At 34.7% G+C, this 21,222-nt stretch overlaps 1 long non-coding RNA gene across 1 annotated transcript; it reads right to left on the bottom strand.

Moving 5' to 3' along the window:
- Positions 1-2,237: 2,237 nt before the first annotated feature.
- Positions 2,238-5,791, bottom strand: LOC136839229 (uncharacterized). Its single transcript, XR_010853260.1, has 2 exons — positions 4,814-5,791; positions 2,238-2,298 (listed from the first exon to the last, which is right to left on the bottom strand). It is a non-coding gene; the product is annotated as an uncharacterized lncRNA (long non-coding RNA).
- Between the last annotated feature and the right edge of the window lie 15,431 nt (positions 5,792-21,222).

Raw genomic sequence — 21,222 nt, 5'->3', positions numbered from 1 at the left:
TAAAATCCTTTTTAGATTGGGTAGGAAAGAGGTGTCATGCGTGAACGGAAAACTTATATAATATGTTAATTTATGTGCCAAGTGTGTGGTAGCAGGAGGGTGAAAGGACTTATCCAATGCTCTCTTAACATACTTTAAAAATAAATTGATGGATAGCAGTTGGATTTAAAATAATCATAGAGAAAACCTATTTCCTTGTGAAAAAGATGCCAGTCGGATGTAAGTGTTATGGCCCTGTGGAGGAGAGTGGACAGGGAATTCAATTTAAAATTATAAAAAAGCACGAACTGTAAAAATTCTGCCCAAGACCAGTAAAGGTTTTCTTGCGGAACACACCAGTATGAAATCTCTTTTTCTTCACGGATGACGATGGTGTCTAAAAAGGATAATTGGTTATTATTTTCTAATTCATAAGTAAATTTAATGTTATTATGTAGCGAATTAGCATACTGCAAAAACTGGTCACAGTGGTGACGTTCTTTAAAAAGGACAAAAGTGTCGTCAACATAACGGCGATAAAATAACGGCTTGAAAACAGAGGGACAGCTGTCCAGCAGCTCTCTCTCGAATTTGTGCATAAAAATATCAGCAAAAATGCAGCTTAATGGATTACCCATTCCTACACCTTCCACTTGCATGTAAACTTCATCATTAAACACAAAGGCCGTCCCCTGCACCGCCAACTCCAATAGCTCTTTAAAATCTAAGCGGTTAAAACCGTGGTACACATTGTCCTGATCATTAAAAATAGTATCCAAAATATAATCGATTGTTTCCTCCACTGGTATATTAGTGAATAGTGACTCTATATCAAAACTGGCCATGACCAAATCGGAATCTTGACATAAAATATTATTTTTAAATTCTAAGGAACTGTTAACAGTAAATTCATTTTTGAAAGAGTTTTCCAAGAGAGGGACTATGTATTTTGCAATTTTGTAGTTGGGTGTAGTATATGAAGAAAGGATTGGCCTCATAGGTATATTCTCTTTATGTATCTTGGGGAGGCCATACATGATACCATAAGATGATCCAGTGACGAAAAGCTCATCATAAGTAGTTTGAGTAATAACCTGTTTATTTTAAAGATCTCAGAAAACGGTTAATTTTGTCCTCTTTCTTAAAAATAAGTTTAAAGTCTTTGTTACCAATTTTTTGAAATTTAGAATCATCGGTGAGTATATTCTGCATTTTTTGGAGATAATCAACTTTATTCAAAATAACTGTACCATTACCTTTATCTGGTTTGGAAAATATTAAGTTATTATTTTTTCTCAATTTCTGAAGGGTATTTAGATCATCTTTGTTAAAGAAAGGGGCCCATCTAGTTTTCTGTTTGTGGTAATTAGTATGTGCGAAAGCAGACAGTTCAGTTTGGAATTTTGATAGGTTAGCGTTTAAAGGCAAGTTCTTCAGTTTGGTAAAAAGTACTTCAAAGGGCAAATAGTACTCATAGTAAGAGGGTTTGTAGTTGGGTAAACAGAAATCCAGCCCAAAAGATAAAAGAAATTCTTCTTTCTTAGTTAAGTTATAGTCAGAGAAGTTGAAAACCACCTTGTTCCCTTTACCAGAAAAATTCGGTTTGAAGACACCTAGTTTCTTAAGTTTGTTGTTATGGGTGTTTTGTACCTTTTCAATATAGCCATTTAAATCTTTAGATAACAACCAGTTAAAAATGATTAAATCAATAAGTGTGAGTCGGTTATGGATATCATTATACAAAAGTTGTAGAGGTTTGACATGTTTAGAAATAAGCTTTTCTTTGGTACAGATTTCAATAGACAATAATGCAGACGTGGAATCATGATAGAATTTAGTATTATATAACGAACGTCTATATAATTTAAATTTAACAAAGTTGGGTGTGACCTGATTGAGCTGGCAATATTGCAAGAATTCGAGGTCGAGTTTTGCTTTCCACCACTTCTTCAAAGTAATCTCCAATTTACGACAAGTCAGTAGTAGAGGGCGGTCGTATCTGCGCTGGATCAGGTCGCGGAAATGCAAAATACCACTGGACCTGAGGCGGACGAGGAAGAGCAAGGCGAACATCCAGGAAAACATGGTAGAAAGTCGAGGAGATGTTTCGTGAGGCAGATGAAGTCCAGAATAAGCTGGTGGACCAGGCGGGACGTAAAATTTCAAGAATCCACATAACAGCAGGAAGAACACATTGGTGTGAAATCGAGGCTATTCCTCAGCAAAATAGCAAGAAGGCACTAAAGCAGACAGCTTGGTACATGGTTTTCCTTTATTCAGGGCGGCCTACGTTTCGAGATCCTTGTCTCATCCTCAAGGCTAAAAATACAAAGTAAAATATACAAATACAGCAAGAAGATTTAGGATATATGTACAAATAAAATATGATGAAGTAAAACATCAGTAAAAAAGGTAAACCTAAAATAAAATTGTTAAAAAAAAAAAAAAAAAAGAGAAAGAAATAGAAAATTTTTTACTAACAGACCTTATTCCTCGAAGTTCAGTTGCTGTATGAAAACAATAAACATAAGGTGGGGTGTGGTTTAAGCTATATACAGGGGCGTGGACGAGGAATGATTGTTCAAAGAGGGAACAAGCTTTTTGATCGCTAACGATTCAAGAATAGGGAGGTGGTGTTCGTGTTGACTAGTTAGTATAATCTTAAAATCATTATAGTTTATTTTACTTTTGCATAGTTTTATGTGGTTTCTAATATTGGATGTTTCGGGATTAGACAACTTGCACCCAGTGCGAAAGCTAACGCCAATATGTGCGTCACATCTGACCTTAAGCAGTCGGCGTGTGTTTCCCACGTATGTCTGACAATGGCATTGACAGCAAGTAAATAAATAAACAACACCGGACTGCATTAAAGGGCAGTTTTTCTTTGTGACGAAACATACCGCCAATAGTTCTTGGGTTCTTAAATATGAGCTTCACGTCAACTGCAGGAAAATAATTCGTTAAAATCCTTTTAGATTGGGTAGGAAAGAGGTGTCATGCGTGAACGGAAAACTTATATAATATGTTAATTTATGTGCCAAGTGTGTGGTAGCAGGAGGGTGAAAGGACTTATCCAATGCTCTCTTAACATACTTTAAAAATAAATTGGATGGATAGCAGTTGGATTTAAAATAATCATAGAGAAAACCTATTTCCTTGTGAAAAAGATGCCAGTCGGATGTAAGTGTTATGGCCCTGTGGAGGAGAGTGGACAGGGAATTCAATTTAAAATTATAAAAGCACGAACTGTAAAAATTCTGCCCAAGACCAGTAAAGGTTTTCTTGCGGAACACACCAGTATGAAATCTCTTTTCTTCACGGATGACGATGGTGTCTAAAAAGGATACTTGGTTATTATTTTCTAATTCATAAGTAAATTTAATGTTATTATGTAGCGAATTAGCATACTGCAAAAACTGGTCACAGTGGTGACGTTCTTTAAAAAGGACAAAAGTGTCGTCAACATAACGGCGATAAAATAACGGCTTGAAAACAGAGGGACAGCTGTCCAGCAGCTCTCTCTCGAATTTGTGCATAAAAATATCAGCAAAAATGCAGCTTAATGGATTACCCATTCCTACACCTTCCACTTGCATGTAAACTTCATCATTAAACACAAAGGCCGTGTCCCGCACCGCCAACTCCAATAGCTCTTTAAAATCTAAGCGGTTAAAACCGTGGTACACATTGTCCTGATCATTAAAAATAGTATCCAAAATATAATCGATTGTTTCCTCCACTGGTATATTAGTGAATAGTGACTCTATATCAAAACTGGCCATGACCAAATCGGAATCTTGACATAAAATATTATTTTTAAATTCTAAGGAACTGTTAACAGTAAATTCATTTTTGAAAGAGTTTTCCAAGAGAGGGACTATGTATTTTGCAATTTTGTAGTTGGGTGTAGTATATGAAGAAAGGATTGGCCTCATAGGTATATTCTCTTTATGTATCTTGGGGAGGCCATACATGATACCATAAGATGATCCAGTGACGAAAAGCTCATCATAAGTAGTTTGAGTAATAACCTGTTTATTTTTTAAAGATCTCAGAAAACGGTTAATTTTGTCCTCTTTCTTAAAAATAAGTTTAAAGTCTTTGTTACCAATTTTTTTAAAATTTAGAATCATCGGTGAGTATATTCTGCATTTTTTGGAGATAATCAACTTTATTCAAAATAACTGTACCATTACCTTTATCTGGTTTGGAAAATATTAAGTTATTATTTTTTCTCAATTTCTGAAGGGTATTTAGATCATCTTTGTTAAAGAAAGGGGCCCATCTAGTTTTCTGTTTGTGGTAATTAGTATGTGCGAAAGCAGACAGTTCAGTTTGGAATTTTGATAGGTTAGCGTTTAAAGGCAAGTTCTTCAGTTTGGTAAAAAGTACTTCAAAGGGCAAATAGTACTCATAGTAAGAGGGTTTGTAGTTGGGTAAACAGAAATCCAGCCCAAAAGATAAAAGAAATTCTTCTTTCTTAGTTAAGTTATAGTCAGAGAAGTTGAAAACCACCTTGTTCCCTTTACCAGAAAAAATTCGGTTTGAAGACACCTAGTTTCTTAAGTTTGTTGTTATGGGTGTTTTGTACCTTTTCAATATAGCCATTTAAATCTTTAGATAACAACCAGTTAAAAATGATTAAATCAATAAGTGTGAGTCGGTTATGGATATCATTATACAAAAGTTGTAGAGGTTTGACATGTTTAGAAATAAGCTTTTCTTTGGTACAGATTTCAATAGACAATAATGCAGACGTGGAATCATGATAGAATTTAGTATTATATAACGAACGTCTATATAATTTAAATTTAACAAAGTTGGGTGTGACCTGATTGAGCTGGCAATATTGCAAGAATTCGAGGTCGAGTTTTGCTTTCCACCACTTCTTCAAAGTAATCTCCAATTTACGACAAGTCAGTAGTAGAGGGCGGTCGTATCTGCGCTGGATCAGGTCGCGGAAATGCAAAATACCACTGGACCTGAGGCGGACGAGGAAGAGCAAGGCGAACATCCAGGAAAACATGGTAGAAAGTCGAGGAGATGTTTCGTGAGGCAGATGAAGTCCAGAATAAGCTGGTGGACCAGGCGGGACGTAAAATTTCAAGAATCCACATAACAGCAGGAAGAACACATTGGTGTGAAATCGAGGCTATTCCTCAGCAAAATAGCAAGAAGGCACTAAAGCAGACAGCTTGGTACATGGTTTTCCTTTATTCAGGGCGGCCTACGTTTCGAGATCCTTGTCTCATCCTCAAGGCTAAAAATACAAAGTAAAATATACAAATACAGCAAGAAGATTTAGGATATATGTACAAATAAAATATGATGAAGTAAAACATCAGTAAAAAAGGTAAACCTAAAATAAAATTGTTAAAAAAAAAAAAAGAGAAAGAAATAGAAAATTTTTTTACTAACAGACCTTATTCCTCGAAGTTCAGTTGCTGTATGAAAACAATAAACATAAGGTGGGGTGTGGTTTAAGCTATATACAGGGGCGTGGACGAGGAATGATTGTTCAAAGAGGGAACAAGCTTTTTGATCGCTAACGATTCAAGAATAGGAGGTGGTGTTCGTGTTGACTAGTTAGTATAATCTTAAAATCATTATAGTTTATTTTACTTTTGCATAGTTTTATGTGGTTTCTAATATTGGATGTTTCGGGATTAGACAACTTGCACCCAGTGCGAAAGCTAACGCCAATATGTGCGTCACATCTGACCTTAAGCAGTCGGCGTGTGTTTCCCACGTATGTCTGACAATGGCATTGACAGCAAGTAAATAAATAAACAACACCGGACTGCATTAAAGGGGGCAGTTTTCTTTGTGACGAAACATACCGCCAATAGTTCTTGGGTTCTTAAATATGAGCTTCACGTCAACTGCAGGAAAATAATTCGTTAAAATCCTTTTAGATTGGGTAGGAAAGAGGTGTCATGCGTGAACGGAAAACTTATATAATATGTTAATTTATGTGCCAAGTGTGTGGTAGCAGGAGGGTGAAAGGACTTATCCAATGCCTCTTTAACATACTTTAAAAAATAAATTGGATGGATAGCAGTTGGATTTAAAAATAATCATAGAGAAAACCTATTTCCTTGTGAAAAAGATGCCAGTCGGATGTAAGTGTTATGGCCCTGTGGAGGAGAGTGGACAGGGAATTCAATTTAAAATTATAAAAGCACGAACTGTAAAAATTCTGCCCAAGACCAGTAAAGGTTTTCTTGCGGAACACACCAGTATGAAATCTCTTTTTCTTCACGGATGACGATGGTGTCTAAAAAGGATAATTGGTTATTATTTTCTAATTCATAAGTAAATTTAATGTTATTATGTAGCGAATTAGCATACTGCAAAAACTGGTCACAGTGGTGACGTTCTTTAAAAAGGACAAAAGTGTCGTCAACATAACGGCGATAAAATAACGGCTTGAAAAACAGAGGACAGCTGTCCAGCAGCTCTCTCTCGAATTTGTGCATAAAAATATCAGCAAAAATGCAGCTTAATGGATTACCCATTCCTACACCTTCCACTTGCATGTAAACTTCATCATTAAACACAAAGGCCGTCCCGCACCGCCAACTCCAATAGCTCTTTAAAATCTAAGCGGTTAAAACCGTGGTACATTTGTCCTGATCATTAAAAATAGTATCCAAAATATAATCGATTGTTTCCTCCACTGGTATATTAGTGAATAGTGACTCTATATCAAAACTGGCCATGACCAAATCGGAATCTTGACATAAAATATTATTTTTAAATTCTAAGGAACTGTTAACAGTAAATTCATTTTTTGAAAGAGTTTTCCAAGAGAGGGACTATGTATTTTGCAATTTTGTAGTTGGGTTATATGAAGAAAGGATTGGCCTCATAGGTATATTCTCTTTATGTATCTTGGGGAGGCCATACATGATACCATAAGATGATCCAGTGACGAAAAGCTCATCATAAGTAGTTTGAGTAATAACCTGTTTATTTTTTAAAGATCTCAGAAAACGGTTAATTTTGTCCTCTTTCTTAAAAATAAGTTTAAAGTCTTTGTTACCAATTTTTTGAAATTTAGAATCATCGGTGAGTATATTCTGCATTTTTTGGAGATAATCAACTTTATTCAAAATAACTGTACCATTACCTTTATCTGGTTTGGAAAATATTAAGTTATTATTTTTTCTCAATTTCTGAAGGGTATTTAGATCATCTTTGTTAAAGAAAGGGGCCCATCTAGTTTTCTGTTTGTGGTAATTAGTATGTGCGAAAGCAGACAGTTCAGTTTGGAATTTTGATAGGTTAGCGTTTAAAGGCAAGTTCTTCAGTTTGGTAAAAAGTACTTCAAAGGGCAAATAGTACTCATAGTAAGAGGGTTTGTAGTTGGGTAAACAGAAATCCAGCCCAAAAGATAAAAGAAATTCTTCTTTCTTAGTTAAGTTATAGTCAGAGAAGTTGAAAACCACCTTGTTCCCTTTACCAGAAAAATTCGGTTTGAAGACACCTAGTTTCTTAAGTTTGTTGTTATGGGTGTTTTGTACCTTTTCAATATAGCCATTTAAATCTTTAGATAACAACCAGTTAAAAATGATTAAATCAATAAGTGTGAGTCGGTTATGGATATCATTATACAAAAGTTGTAGAGGTTTGACATGTTTAGAAATGCTTTTCTTTGGTACAGATTTCAATAGACAATAATGCAGACGTGGAATCATGATAGAATTTAGTATTATATAACGAACGTCTATATAATTTAAATTTAACAAAGTTTGTGACCTGATTGAGCTGGCAATATTGCAAGAATTCGAGGTCGAGTTTTGCTTTCCACCACTTCTTCAAAGTAATCTCAATTTACGACAAGTCAGTAGTAGAGGGCGGTCGTATCTGCGCTGGATCAGGTCGCGGAAATGCAAAATACCACTGGACCTGAGGCGGACGAGGAAGAGCAAGGCGAACATCCAGGAAAACATGGTAGAAAGTCCCTCTCTTGGAAAACTCTTTCAAAAATGAATTTACTGTTAACAGTTCCTTAGAATTTAAAAATAATATTTTATGTCAAGATTCCGATTTGGTCATGGCCAGTTTTGATATAGAGTCACTATTCACTAATATACCAGTGGAGGAAACAATCGATTATATTTTGGATACTATTTTTAATGATCAGGACAATGTGTACCACGGTTTTAACCGCTTAGATTTTAAAGAGCTATTGGAGTTGGCGGTGCGGGACACGGCCTTTGTGTTTAATGATGAAGTTTACATGCAAGTGGAAGGTGTAGGAATGGGTAATCCATTAAGCTGCATTTTTGCTGATATTTTTATGCACAAATTCGAGAGAGAGCTGCTGGACAGCTGTCCCTCTGTTTTCAAGCCGTTATTTTATCGCCGTTATGTTGACGACACTTTTGTCCTTTTTAAAGAACGTCACCACTGTGACCAGTTTTTGCAGTATGCTAATTCGCTACATAATAACATTAAATTTACTTATGAATTAGAAAAATAATAACCAATTATCCTTTTTAGACACCATCGTCATCCGTGAAGAAAAGAGATTTCATACTGGTGTGTTCCGCAAGAAAACCTTTACTGGTCTTGGGCAGAATTTTTACAGTTCGTGCTTTTATAATTTTAAATTGAATTCCCTGTCCACTCTCCTCCACAGGACCATAACACTTACATCCGACTGGCATCTTTTTCACAAGGAAATAGGTTTTCTCTATGATTATTTTAAATCCAACTGCTATCCATCCAATTTATTTTTAAAGTATGTTAAGAGAGCATTGGATAAGTCCTTTCACCCTCCTGCTACCACACACTTGGCACATAAATTAACATATTATATAAGTTTTCCGTTCACGCATGACACCTCTTTCCTACCCAATCTAAAAAGGATTTTAACGAATTATTTTCCTGCAGTTGACGTGAAGCTCATATTTAAGAACCCAAGAACTATTGGCGGTATGTTTCGTCACAAAGAAAAACTGCCCCCTTTAATGCAGTCCGGTGTTGTTTATTTATTTACTTGCTGTCAATGCCATTGTCAGACATACGTGGGAAACACACGCCGACTGCTTAAGGTCAGATGTGACGCACATATTGGCGTTAGCTTTCGCACTGGGTGCAAGTTGTCTAATCCCGAAACATCCAATATTAGAAACCACATAAAACTATGCAAAAGTAAAATAAACTATAATGATTTTAAGATTATACTAACTAGTCAACACGAACACCACCTCCCTATTCTTGAATCGTTAGCGATCAAAAAGCTTGTTCCCTCTTTGAACAATCATTCCTCGTCCACGCCCCTGTATATAGCTTAAACCACACCCCACCTTATGTTTATTGTTTTCATACAGCAACTGAACTTCGAGGAATAAGGTCTGTTAGTAAAAAAAAATTTTCTATTTCTTTCTCTTTTTTTTTTTTTTTTAACAATTTTATTTTAGGTTTACCTTTTTTACTGATGTTTTACTTCATCATATTTTATTTGTACATATATCCTAAATCTTCTTGCTGTATTTGTATATTTTACTTTGTATTTTTAGCCTTGAGGATGAGACAAGGATCTCGAAACGTAGGCCGCCCTGAATAAAGGAAAACCATGTACCAAGCTGTCTGCTTTAGTGCCTTCTTGCTATATATATATATATATATATATATATATATATATATATATATATATATATATATATATATATATATATATATATATATATATATATATATATATATATATATATATATATATATATATATATATATATATATATATATATATATATATATATATATATATATATATATATATATATATATATATATATATATATATATATATATATATATATATATATATATATATATATATATATATATATATATATATATATATATATATATATATATATATATATATATATATCATGGCCACAATGATAACCTAAAGACTGGGTGCATGTCCTGACAGGTTTCGGCTTTATTTCTAATCCGTTAACTAAGGATTTATACAATGAAACATGTACGTATAAGGAAATCTCCCAACAACACTTGTGACAACTTTTACATTGATTAAACTAAAAAAAAAAACAGCGGAAAAGAGAATAGAACAGCTGATAAACCGTTTAAGATATGCACAGATGAACATTAGAATTTTCGTTGAAATTAGTGAGAACAATCTTACAATCGTCTGTGCAGTGGCCAAAAAGATAGTTTGTTCAATAATGAAATAGAAAGAAATATCACCGAGTCTAATTTTATCGAAGAAAGCTTTTGATCTGTAGATCCATTAATTTCAGAAGAAATATGTAAAGTGTTTAAGGATTGTGAAAGATAATAGGTAAGTGTGGCAAAAGGATAATCAGAGTTGCACCTGACCTAAGGCCTAAATAAGTGTCAGGAGTGGATTTTTGGACGTCCAACGCTGGATGTTTGCTGTACTATCCTCCTAGCATATATAGTGTTAATTTCTACCACTATGCATCAGTTCACACGTAGAAAATAAACCTCAGCTCTCGAGCAAGTTCGACCTCATATCTGAAAGATATTCCGAGATGTAAAACACAGTATTACTGGCGATGTTAGTGAAAAACGGTTGTCAGTCTCTTGAGATGTTATTGCCACGTGTGTGCATACCATTTGTCAGCCACTGGGGCACAGAAACTAGAAGAAACAAGTAAGGTAAAAAAAAAAAAAGTAAGGAGATGCTGTATAATTTAGACTTCTCAGTATATGGGGTGTTTTGTCAAACGTTGGTATTTAATTTACTTTCTTAATATCCTATAACTAATTTATAAAATGCTCCACCCAGCATTTTATATCCCATAAATGACATATGTAGAATGGTAACGAAATAACTTTCTACAAAATTTGTCGTTTTATGGTTACGATAAGTTTTTTAGCTTACGAAGCATCCTTCTTAGGAATTATAATATAACTAAGAAAGCGGATGATAGTTCAATACAACACCCTTCCAAAAATGACATGTAATCGCTCCATCAGTCAAGAGATGATAAAATTATTGGAATTTCTTGATGCCTATTTGGAAAAATAACACGGTGTAATGAATGACGACTGTAGAACTAAGGGAATGTTGGGTCAAGAAGATGCAGGATAAGCAATTAGTAATGTAATATGCTCTTTTAAGAAGTGTGTTGATAAAGTTGAATGCAAAGAGAGAAACAAGGGAAGAGGGCCAGGACAACCCAGGCAGTGAATTCTTAGGAAAGCTTTGTTATTACACCTTCGGAAGAATACACTAACAGTGCAAGTAAAGCAGTAAAGTGAAAATTCAGAAGTAATCTTTGTTGAAGAGTGTCTACAAGGCAGTGACAGACCAGCCTCTTTCTTTTTTTAAGACGTCATAACGTTCCGTATGTTTAGCTTTATTTTCAATGTTTCTTTTTTATTACTAACACTTTTTAGTCAGGTTTCGTACAGGATTTTTTTTATGTATAGTTCTGAGACAAGCGTATTCATTCTTATTTACGGAATGTATGCAAGTTATTGTATGACGTAAATATTTGTAAGGATTGTAGAAAAAATATATCTTTCCGGAGTTTATGACCATTCCTGTTGTGGTGCTATGTTAAAATCAGTCAATGTCAATCACCAGATATACGAGTTAACTTATGTATTTCTTTTTCACACTTTATCTCGGCAGTAATAAACGATTCCAAAAGTTAGATGTTAATTTTCTTTTCGCATACACGGGGCTTTCCTACCACCTCCACACAAACAAGGACAACAACATTATTTTGGTTTTTCCTCTCCCAGAGGGAAATTTCACTTAGAAGGTACAAAAGATAAATTAGTAGTAGATCTAATTTCTATGCAAATTGCGTTCAACATTAGCATTATAATAAAGGATAATGGCATTGTTTCCTTCGTTAGTGATGTTGGTGCCACAATATCAGTCCTTGTTTTGATTTGCACACAAATTGATCGATATTCGTCTGTCTTTAGACTATTAAAGTGGAGAATAATTCTGTTTTGCTGTAGCGATTTCGCAAGAACAGCAAGTTTTATTTGTATTTTTTTTTTTTTATTTAAGTTAAATTTCATCACATAGTATATATACCCATATTTCCACATGCATACGTACATATATTCATATATACACAAATAACATACTCACGAAACGATGTTGAAATTACATTATTAGCATAAAATGGTATACTTGTACCAAAATACAAAATAGATAAGAATTCTCTTAGATGATTAAATATCCTCAAGTACTCAATTTAATTCTAAAATCATGATAAACCACTTCTTTTATTTGTAGGAAAATTATGGGTTCTTTTTGTTGTGCTTAGATCATGCTGAATGTAGAAAACCAAAAGCTGGTCAACTTGATAATTTTATTTACTACTCATCTCCTTAACCATTTTTCATGAACGTGGTGAAATTCGAGATCTGGAAAGTTCTGTTTAATACCTCAACGAATGTCAAGGCCTTTGTATTGTTCTTTTATTATCATTTTTTAAATCAGGTACATTGAACACCAAAATCTTAGTAATTTCACAGTCTGATGTCGATATACGAAAAATTTTCCAACCAAGGAATCCCGTGTCGTAAGTTCATCATTCAACATTTATTTATTATTACTTTTTATTTGATTGCCAATATGCTTGTATTCAAGCACAAAGGAAATCACGTATATTTTTTCTGGCCGAGTTTAATTTCTTGGGGAAAATTAACCTTTTGGACGAGCATCGTTATTGAGTGGGTTTCTAAAACAAGAATTCGTATTCAAGAGCTTGTTTGACAATGAAGTCATGCGGGAGGAAAAAAAAAATCGTTTAAAGGAATACGATTGTGATATTTCCAAATCAAATGGCTCCCTAGCTGGATCTAATTATTTGAGGAATACTTCATATTTTTTACATTTTTTATTCTGGGCTTTCTGGAATTGTGTTATTTTTCCGTCATGCGTTTTCATTAAAAGGAAAACCCTCTCTTGCCAGTTTAATGTCAATTTGAATTTCTTAGAAATAAGCACAATGAAGGCCATTTCATCCGCTCATGAAATTTGTCGTTTGTAATAAATAAAAGCACAAATCTCGTTACGCTGCCTATTAACATTAAAGACCTAATGTCATAGTTGTTAATTACTAACAATGCTGTTTTCCTTATTTTTTTGCTGTGGTCTGATACCACGTTGATACCTTATTAGAGAGCAGTACGACCTGTTCGCCCCAGAAACTACCAATGGTTTTGATATCACTGTAATGCGCGCCAAAGCAAGAGTGCGTCCAGTGTTCGTTCTAGATTGAGGTAGCCTCGTTCAGGCATAGGCGCTTGATTCTCAGCAGGTTGTAAAAGTCCAGTGAAAGGCTGTAGACCCCTTGCATAAGGATATGCTCTTAAATGGCAGATATGCCTCCATGTATGATAACACAGCAGTTAAATTTTCCCTTTGTCGAATGTAAAATGGTGGGAAACAGACAGTAGTATTGTCATTGCCCTGCATGAAATGAAAATTTGGGGCATGTAAAAAGGGTGATGAAGCTTGGCGATTTACTTGTTACTGGTTTGTCACAAATGAGAAAATGTGTATGGGAGCTGATTTGCTTATAGAATGGGTACTGTATTTTATGGCCCTGAGTGAGAGAGAAAAGTAATAGGGCAATTTGTGAAAACTGGTAAAGACAGAAGGTGTTTCTGTTTGGGATAGTTAAAAGGTGGATAACTAGGAAAGGTATAACATCAGAAGATCTCTGGTGAAGAGTGAATGGGGGATTATTATTATTATTATTAAAAAGGATGGCTGTATTATGCGAATTTATCTTATATAGTGTCTTTTCTATCTTCCTTATGATTCGCTTTTCAGGCTCAGCGATGTTAGTCAGCAACTGGCCGATATTCATGTTGGAAAAGGATAGTGTGCGGAATATGGGAAGTCTCTTATTAAAATATCCAATCAGAAATCGTTCGTCTGGATTCAGGTTCTATTTTAGGTACCGTCGACATGTTTCGACCAGCTCGTTGGTCATCCTCTGGACGTAGTTGCAGAAGGTCTGAAGAAACGAGGTGCTTGGGTTGGTATTTATAGGGGGGTCTTGATCGGTGCTGAATTATGATTGGCTGCCCGGGGCATGTACCCTCGGGCGGAGCCTATTTTCCCAGGCCGATGTGCGAGCGGCGTTGTAGTGCTGGGGATGAATGGAAGAATTTCGATCCTCCGATGCCGAATTTTGACTCGCACGTTCGCTACGGGGATCGCTCGGTGCATGTCTCCTGGCTGCCGTGGGGAGGAGAAATATTTCCTGCGTGATGTTGAGGGTTGGTTTCTCCTTCCCAATGTGCAATGCTTCCAAGAGGCGTAGGCGGCGATGGTCGGTAGTTTGGTCAATTATTTTGATGATCGTGATTATGTTTTTTCTTTCTATTCTCTGGTTACGGACGGTCCTGGCATGATTAAAGATAGCCCCCTCTTGGGCGTGGCAGGAAATCCTCTTGGAGAAACGCATAGTGGTCATTCCGATGTAAGAACCGAGGCATCCTCGGACGGGGCATGAGTACCGGTATACCACGTTGGTTTTCTTCAAGGGGTCCTGCTGAGGGGGAGCTGGGTTGTTACGCATAACCAGGCTGCTCGTCTTTTTGCTCTTATAATAAATAACCAGATGTATATTCTTGTTGGAGTCAACAGGGCTGACATTAGTTTCGATGATGTTTTTGAGGGCGCGTTCGTCTTCTTTATATTTATGGTGAAATTGTCCTTTATAGAAGAGCTCTATGCGTTCAGGGGCATCGGGGCGAGGTTCCTGACGGTACACAATGGACACCCAAACCGGAATATAGAAGAGTCTATCAAGGCGAACATCGATAGATGGAGGCCTTGTAGATAATTCCTTCCAATAGGACCAAAAGGAGGTGGAGATTGCAGATAACAAGAATTCCAGGTGTTCAACAGTCAGAGGATCGACAGGAGTGAGACAGATTAGAACTGTGTTCTTTAAGGGAGAGTACGTCTCCCCTCACTTTCGTGTTCCCCATATAGACTGAGCCAAGTTAATTACTCCAGAGTGATTTTGTTTATACCACTGTAACCTGTTAATTTTGTACTGATCTTTATAATATTAAGTACTTATTAAAGTGAAGAAATTGCCGATATTGTCTCTATACGCCTTCCTGAGAGATATCAATATTTAAGATAATTTATCTTGAAGAAAAAATACCAGTTGCGGTAGCGAGGCGCCGAGGACACACATAGAAGAAATCAAGGTAAGAAGTGAGAGACAAAAAACATACAACAGAGAAGAAAAGATCCTTACACTTATACCCCACCGGTGGCACCATTCACTAATTCACTCCATGTCACGACTAGGACTGTAGGCAGCTTCATTTCTCATAACCTTTACTACATCCACAAGGGTTGCATCATCAGTATACTGAACAATCTTGTTTTCCATGCCAAGAACTATGTCACTTATATGCACTAAAAATAACAGGGAACCAAGAACACTACATTGTGAAACACCAAACATGATAGGTCTTGACTTGCTAAAAATTCCAGCAAACATCAATGAAGTAATCCTAAAACATATCCAGCCACTCCAAGATTCTGGATTGCTTTATGATTTATCAAATTGAAAGCAGCACTAAAATATGTTTGAATTACTCTGCATTCAAAACCCTGATCAACGTCATTTTGCAAATGGTATGTCAAGTCCAACAAAGCATTGCAAGCACCTAATTGCTTCCTATATACAAATTGACTGTTAGTTGACACTCCTTAGGAGGTCACATACTTGTATAGTTCAAGATTTGGCATGCCAGGAGAAAAAAGCTATGACCATGAGTGTGTAAGATCCAAGATCAGAAAAGAATAAGGTCATATTTTAGGGGGCTAGAATCTGTACCTTGCTAGGTTTGGAAACATGAAAGGGTAGTTTTGATTGGTGATTTAAAATCTAGGTAGGCGACAAAAAAAGAAATGGCACTGTGGTCAAATATGGAGATTGGGTTAGATGGCAATGGACACTTACAGTTAAAGTCATTGGAAAGAGGCATGATTATTGGCTTTATATCGTTAATAAAAACAAAAAACACATAGATACAAATGAAAACGACAAAATTATAAAAAGAGTTCGTTAGATCTTTTATTCCTTCGCAGTATATAAAAAAATAAGTTGTTTTATGTAATGGCGATCATTATTTGGCTAAGGCACAAGTCCAGATAGATGGCAGTTCAAGTCAAAGAAGTAGGGGTGAAAATGTGACTGTATGGGTAATCAGCACAAGCAAATCTGAAATAGTGGGAGGCATGAGAGCGTATTCGGAGTATAGGGAGGAAAAGGGTTAGTGTTAAAGACACTGAAATTGACAGAGTATGTGAAGGTGGTGTCAAGATGGGGTTATAGTATCACCAAGAAATGTTTATGGTTTTAGGTAGACCGGAAGGAATAAAAATAATGAATGACCGGGTAAGGATATGACACTTGACATTATCTGAGATGCAATTGTAAGGCAGTTAGCAGGTTTAAGCGCAACAACAAAGAGGATTATGTCGTTAAGTTAAGTATACCTTAGTTTTAGGATTATGTGGCCACAAGAACATGAGCGAAAAGCACCAGTAAGATAAAATTTTATGGATTATAGGAGGTTGTAACAGAAGGTTAATGCCAAAATGAAAGGTGAATGAGGAAATGGATCTCTGAATAAAAGATGTAAGTGGAGAGAGACGTTGTCTAAAGAGATTGTATCTGTAGGTTGATGACGTGAGCTTTTTGAGGAACTGTTGAATGCAATGGACAAAAGAGAGGCCGAACTAAAGGAAGCAATATATAATTAGTTAGTGTAACATATGAATGCTTGTGGAAGTTACTGCTGAGGATGCAAAGAGGGGAAAATGAAGAGTTTAAAAATACAAAGATGCCAAGACCCTGATGAGATAATAAGAAAAATGCAGTGGTGAAAATATGACTGGATGACAGACAAGGTTGCACACAGTATGTCCGGATGAGGGAAAGATTGCAGAGCAATGTGCTAGAAGAATTATTGTTTCTCTGTATTAAGGTGAGGACGACAGAGAAGCATATAGTTACAAGAAATTACTTTGATCAGTATACCAGGGAAAGTGAATGATAGAATTTTGATCGAGAAGGTACACAAGGCTCGGCAGAGGAAGAATAGTTTTTATTCTGACAAGGAAAAGGATATATGGAATAAGTGTCTCTCACGAAAAAAATATTCAAGGCGATTAGGAGTGAAGGAATAAAAACTATATTATCGTATGTGGACCTACATCATTTTAAAGATGTATGGCGGAGAGGGCATATAGAGAGATAACGTTCTTATCTTATTAAGAAAGTTTGTAGGCAGAGGAGTGATTGATCTGGTGCAAAAATGAGGCCGAGACAAAGAGCGTTATATGTCTACTTTTGTTTGATAATTTTTATAGATTGGGTGATGAGAGAAGTCTATTAAAGGACAGTAAAATTAGGTGCTTAGATTTAGGGTAAGGAAATGGGTGGTTAATAGACTGTGAAAAGGTTGATGCTCACCGAAGATACGTAATGATTGAGAGAACAAGTAGTATCGATTAGGAAAGAAAGTTTAAAAGTGTTTACATGAGGGAGAACTGATAGTAAAAGTGAGAAAGAGGATGTTATGAGGTAAATTGGAAACTGGATGATAGAGCAGGGAATGTTATTATTATGGATGGAGCTGGAAATGAAACAGTGAATTTTATAAGTATACAGTAATAAATATTTTGAGTGATTACAGAGTAAGATTGGTAGTGAGTCACAGGGTATGTGGAGCAACGAAGGCTGCAGAATGTGTGCACAAGATTAGAATCTTGGAGTGTGTATGGAAGCAAATGTACGAAAAGGTTCGTGAATCACATATGACAGTGAAGCATACTGAATTTATTAGACAATTATAATGTAGATTATGTAGAGTTATTTTATTAACATAGCGTTTGTGCCATAAGGATTGTTAGAAATGTTAGCCCTGCGAACACATGGAATAGAGTAGTTTAAATGGTTTTGTCATGTGGAAGGATTTTTTTTTATTATGGGAGGCACAGAATGTAACATTACTTTTGTTAAATAATAATAACAATAATAATAATAATAATAATAATAATAATAATAATAATAATAATAATAATAATAGCATGAGTCACTAAAATGGTAAAAAATCTACAATGGTGTTAATGTATGTATGTATATATATATATATATATATATATATATATATATATATATATATATATATATATATATATATATATATATATATATATATATATATATATGTGTGTGTGTGTGTGTGTGTGTGTGTGTGTGTGTGTGTGTGTGTATATATATATATATATATATATATATATATATATATATATATATATATATATATATATATATATATATATATACATATATATATTTTTTTTTTTTTATTTCTTACAGGTAACATGGCTGCACTCAGTTGCAGGCGCCTAAGCTGCTCTGGACGATCATCGGAGTGACCCATTGGACGAGGAGGTTAGTTGGTTTCTCTGTGGAGAACGATGGTATTGCCTAAACTACGACCGGTTTTCCTCTGTCAAGAACACTTTAAATTTTAATCTATTTTTCATAACTTTTCTGCTTCCATGACTGCTTTAGTGTTTTCGTCAGACTGAGAGGGAGAATCGAGTAGGTTCTCGAAAGTTCTCGTTTGTATATACAGTATATTTCTAATGCATATTTACATTTAAACCATTATGAATGTCTTCACAAATAATAATAATAATAATAATAATAATAATAATAATAATAATAATAATAATAATAATAATAATAATAATAATAATAATAATAATAATAATAATAATAATAATATGTGACATACAGAAATGTTTAAAATTAAAAATAATCTCAGGCACTAAGAGCAATGGCCATATTCTTGTCCTACAAAATGACTGTAAAAGAGAGTATCAAAGCATACCAAAATTGAAAGTATATCTAGACTCAGCCACATACTCCTTACCACTTGTCCCATATAATTGTTGAAAAATACCACTTTTTTGTGATATCAATTGATCCAGCAGAAGCTGAAAACATTCCATATTGAAAGAAATTTGAGTTTCATTATATTCTTTTGGAATTCTTAACTACTTAGCACCCTCATTATCTTTTACACTGAGTTAAGGTAATATGAATGTGTTTATGGCAAAGAAACAGTGTTTAAAAAAGTGTGTATATTCTACCTATGAAATACAAACCCTTCCTCCATGATCTAATTGTTATTCTGTAAAATTTAAGGAGAGCAGAAATTATCTTGGAAATGACAAAACATTTCACCGTTTTTTTATTAGATCTGAATTGCAAATCTGTGCTGTAATAATTTTCTGATTAATAGACTGTGTTGGACCATATCAGAGATTCCGAACCCAGTTGATAACCTTATCGCACAAAGCCGGTTATTTCTAAACCAACCCTCAACCTTGTTATGAAATTGCGATTTGTAAATGGCTCTGACATGGAGCCACCTGACACTTAAGGGTAGAGAGTTCGACTTACCTTAGCAGATACGTTAGGAATGCACTTATTTTATAACCTTTGTAAGGTTCCTAAGCATTAGGTAGAATGCAATTTAAACGGTAATAAAGATGCAAGGCGGTTAGATAATGAGTAGATAAAAAAAATAAACATAATTGCTGCTTAACATCATTTACATAGCTGAATCGACGGATAATAAATCACTGATTGACCTTTTACTTTTATGGCAACTCGCAAATTGTGCACTGGGAAATTTGTGAAACAATTTATAATCACTTCAACTTCATCTATTATTAACATACCAAGCACTTTCAGTCTAGTTGTCATCAAAGAAAAACAATTATTATGGCGAATATCAAATGCTGTTGATAGTAATATACATATTACTGAGAATTCATCAGTTCATCGAAACGCACGCCACGCTTTCCCTCTCAGTACCTTTGGTGATGGGGTAAGGCTTTGTTACAGTTTGCTAATGAATGCATTATACATTTACGTAATGAAGATGCATTTTTTTTAGTGACGTAGAATTTAATGTGCGAATCGACGGACCCCAGTATGCTATTGCTCTATATCCGTCAAAGTTGGCAACAAATGTGATACCAAATTTTTCTTAACTGACATTCATATTATGCAGTAAAAATAAACTATTTCGAAAAGAAATAGCAAAATCACGAAACTAGTTGTTAACATAAAAAGGTGTGACACCTGGAAAAATTTTATATTACTTCTGGTAACAAGAAAGATAAGGATTAGAAAGGCCCAAAGCTGATTATACGGATAAATTAGAATCTTTTGATGAAATTAAAATTTCCTCACAAGTTTAATTTTCATCACGTTGAACATTTACCATGTAGGGTTCCCTCACAAAAATTCTTTGTCCCAAAACCTTCCTTAGTGAGTTAATTTATGTTCTCTCTCTCTCTCTCTCTCTCTCTCTCTCTCTCTCTCTCTCTCTCTCTCTCTCTCTCTCTCTCTCTCTCTCTCTCTCTCTCTATAGAATAATCATGAATTTTTTCCATGAAATGTGAAAATATATTACTTCCTTTCATCAACTGATTGGGAATATGGACTTTCGTGCTATTAAGACTAGTTTTATGAATCTTTTGAAAGGACAGCTTTCAGTGATGATGAAAAAGCACAAATCAAGATCCCAACTTTCTACTTATGAATGGCTGGAGTAATGTTAATGAAGGTTTTTCACCATCATTCAAAAATAAATTTGAACCATAAGGCTCAAGGGTTATAAGAAAAGTAATAGTTAAAACAAGTATAGTACTAGAAAATTGTGACCTGAGAGTGCATGTAATAGGAAACAAAAATTAATTGTTCAAATACTAGTACTGGATAATTACAAAATGGCCACCCATATTTACCTACTAATGATTATACTTGATGATGATTAATCTTTTAATTCTGACTCCTACATTCATATCTCATTCAAAAGCAATATAAATATCAATAAGTTCAGAAGATGAAAAATTCAACTATACTGTGTGGCAAGCAGAGGTTGTTGCAGTATTAACCACGATTTTCAGAGATGGTTATAAAATTTTCTGTTCATTAGAGAATAATCTTTTGGTATAACTCAACAATAAAATAGCTATAACCTTATTAATATTTTACATTCATCTGACAAAAATTAAATTTACCTTATTACCTTTGCTTGTAATGTCAAAGATATCGGTAGAAATGAAAATGAATTACATATATATATATATATATATATATATATATATATATATATATATATATATATATATAT

Source organism: Macrobrachium rosenbergii, chromosome 1, assembly GCF_040412425.1.
Source record: "Macrobrachium rosenbergii isolate ZJJX-2024 chromosome 1, ASM4041242v1, whole genome shotgun sequence".
Classification (NCBI taxonomy): domain Eukaryota; kingdom Metazoa; phylum Arthropoda; class Malacostraca; order Decapoda; family Palaemonidae; genus Macrobrachium; species Macrobrachium rosenbergii.
This window is presented reverse-complemented; position numbering and strand designations above follow the sequence as displayed.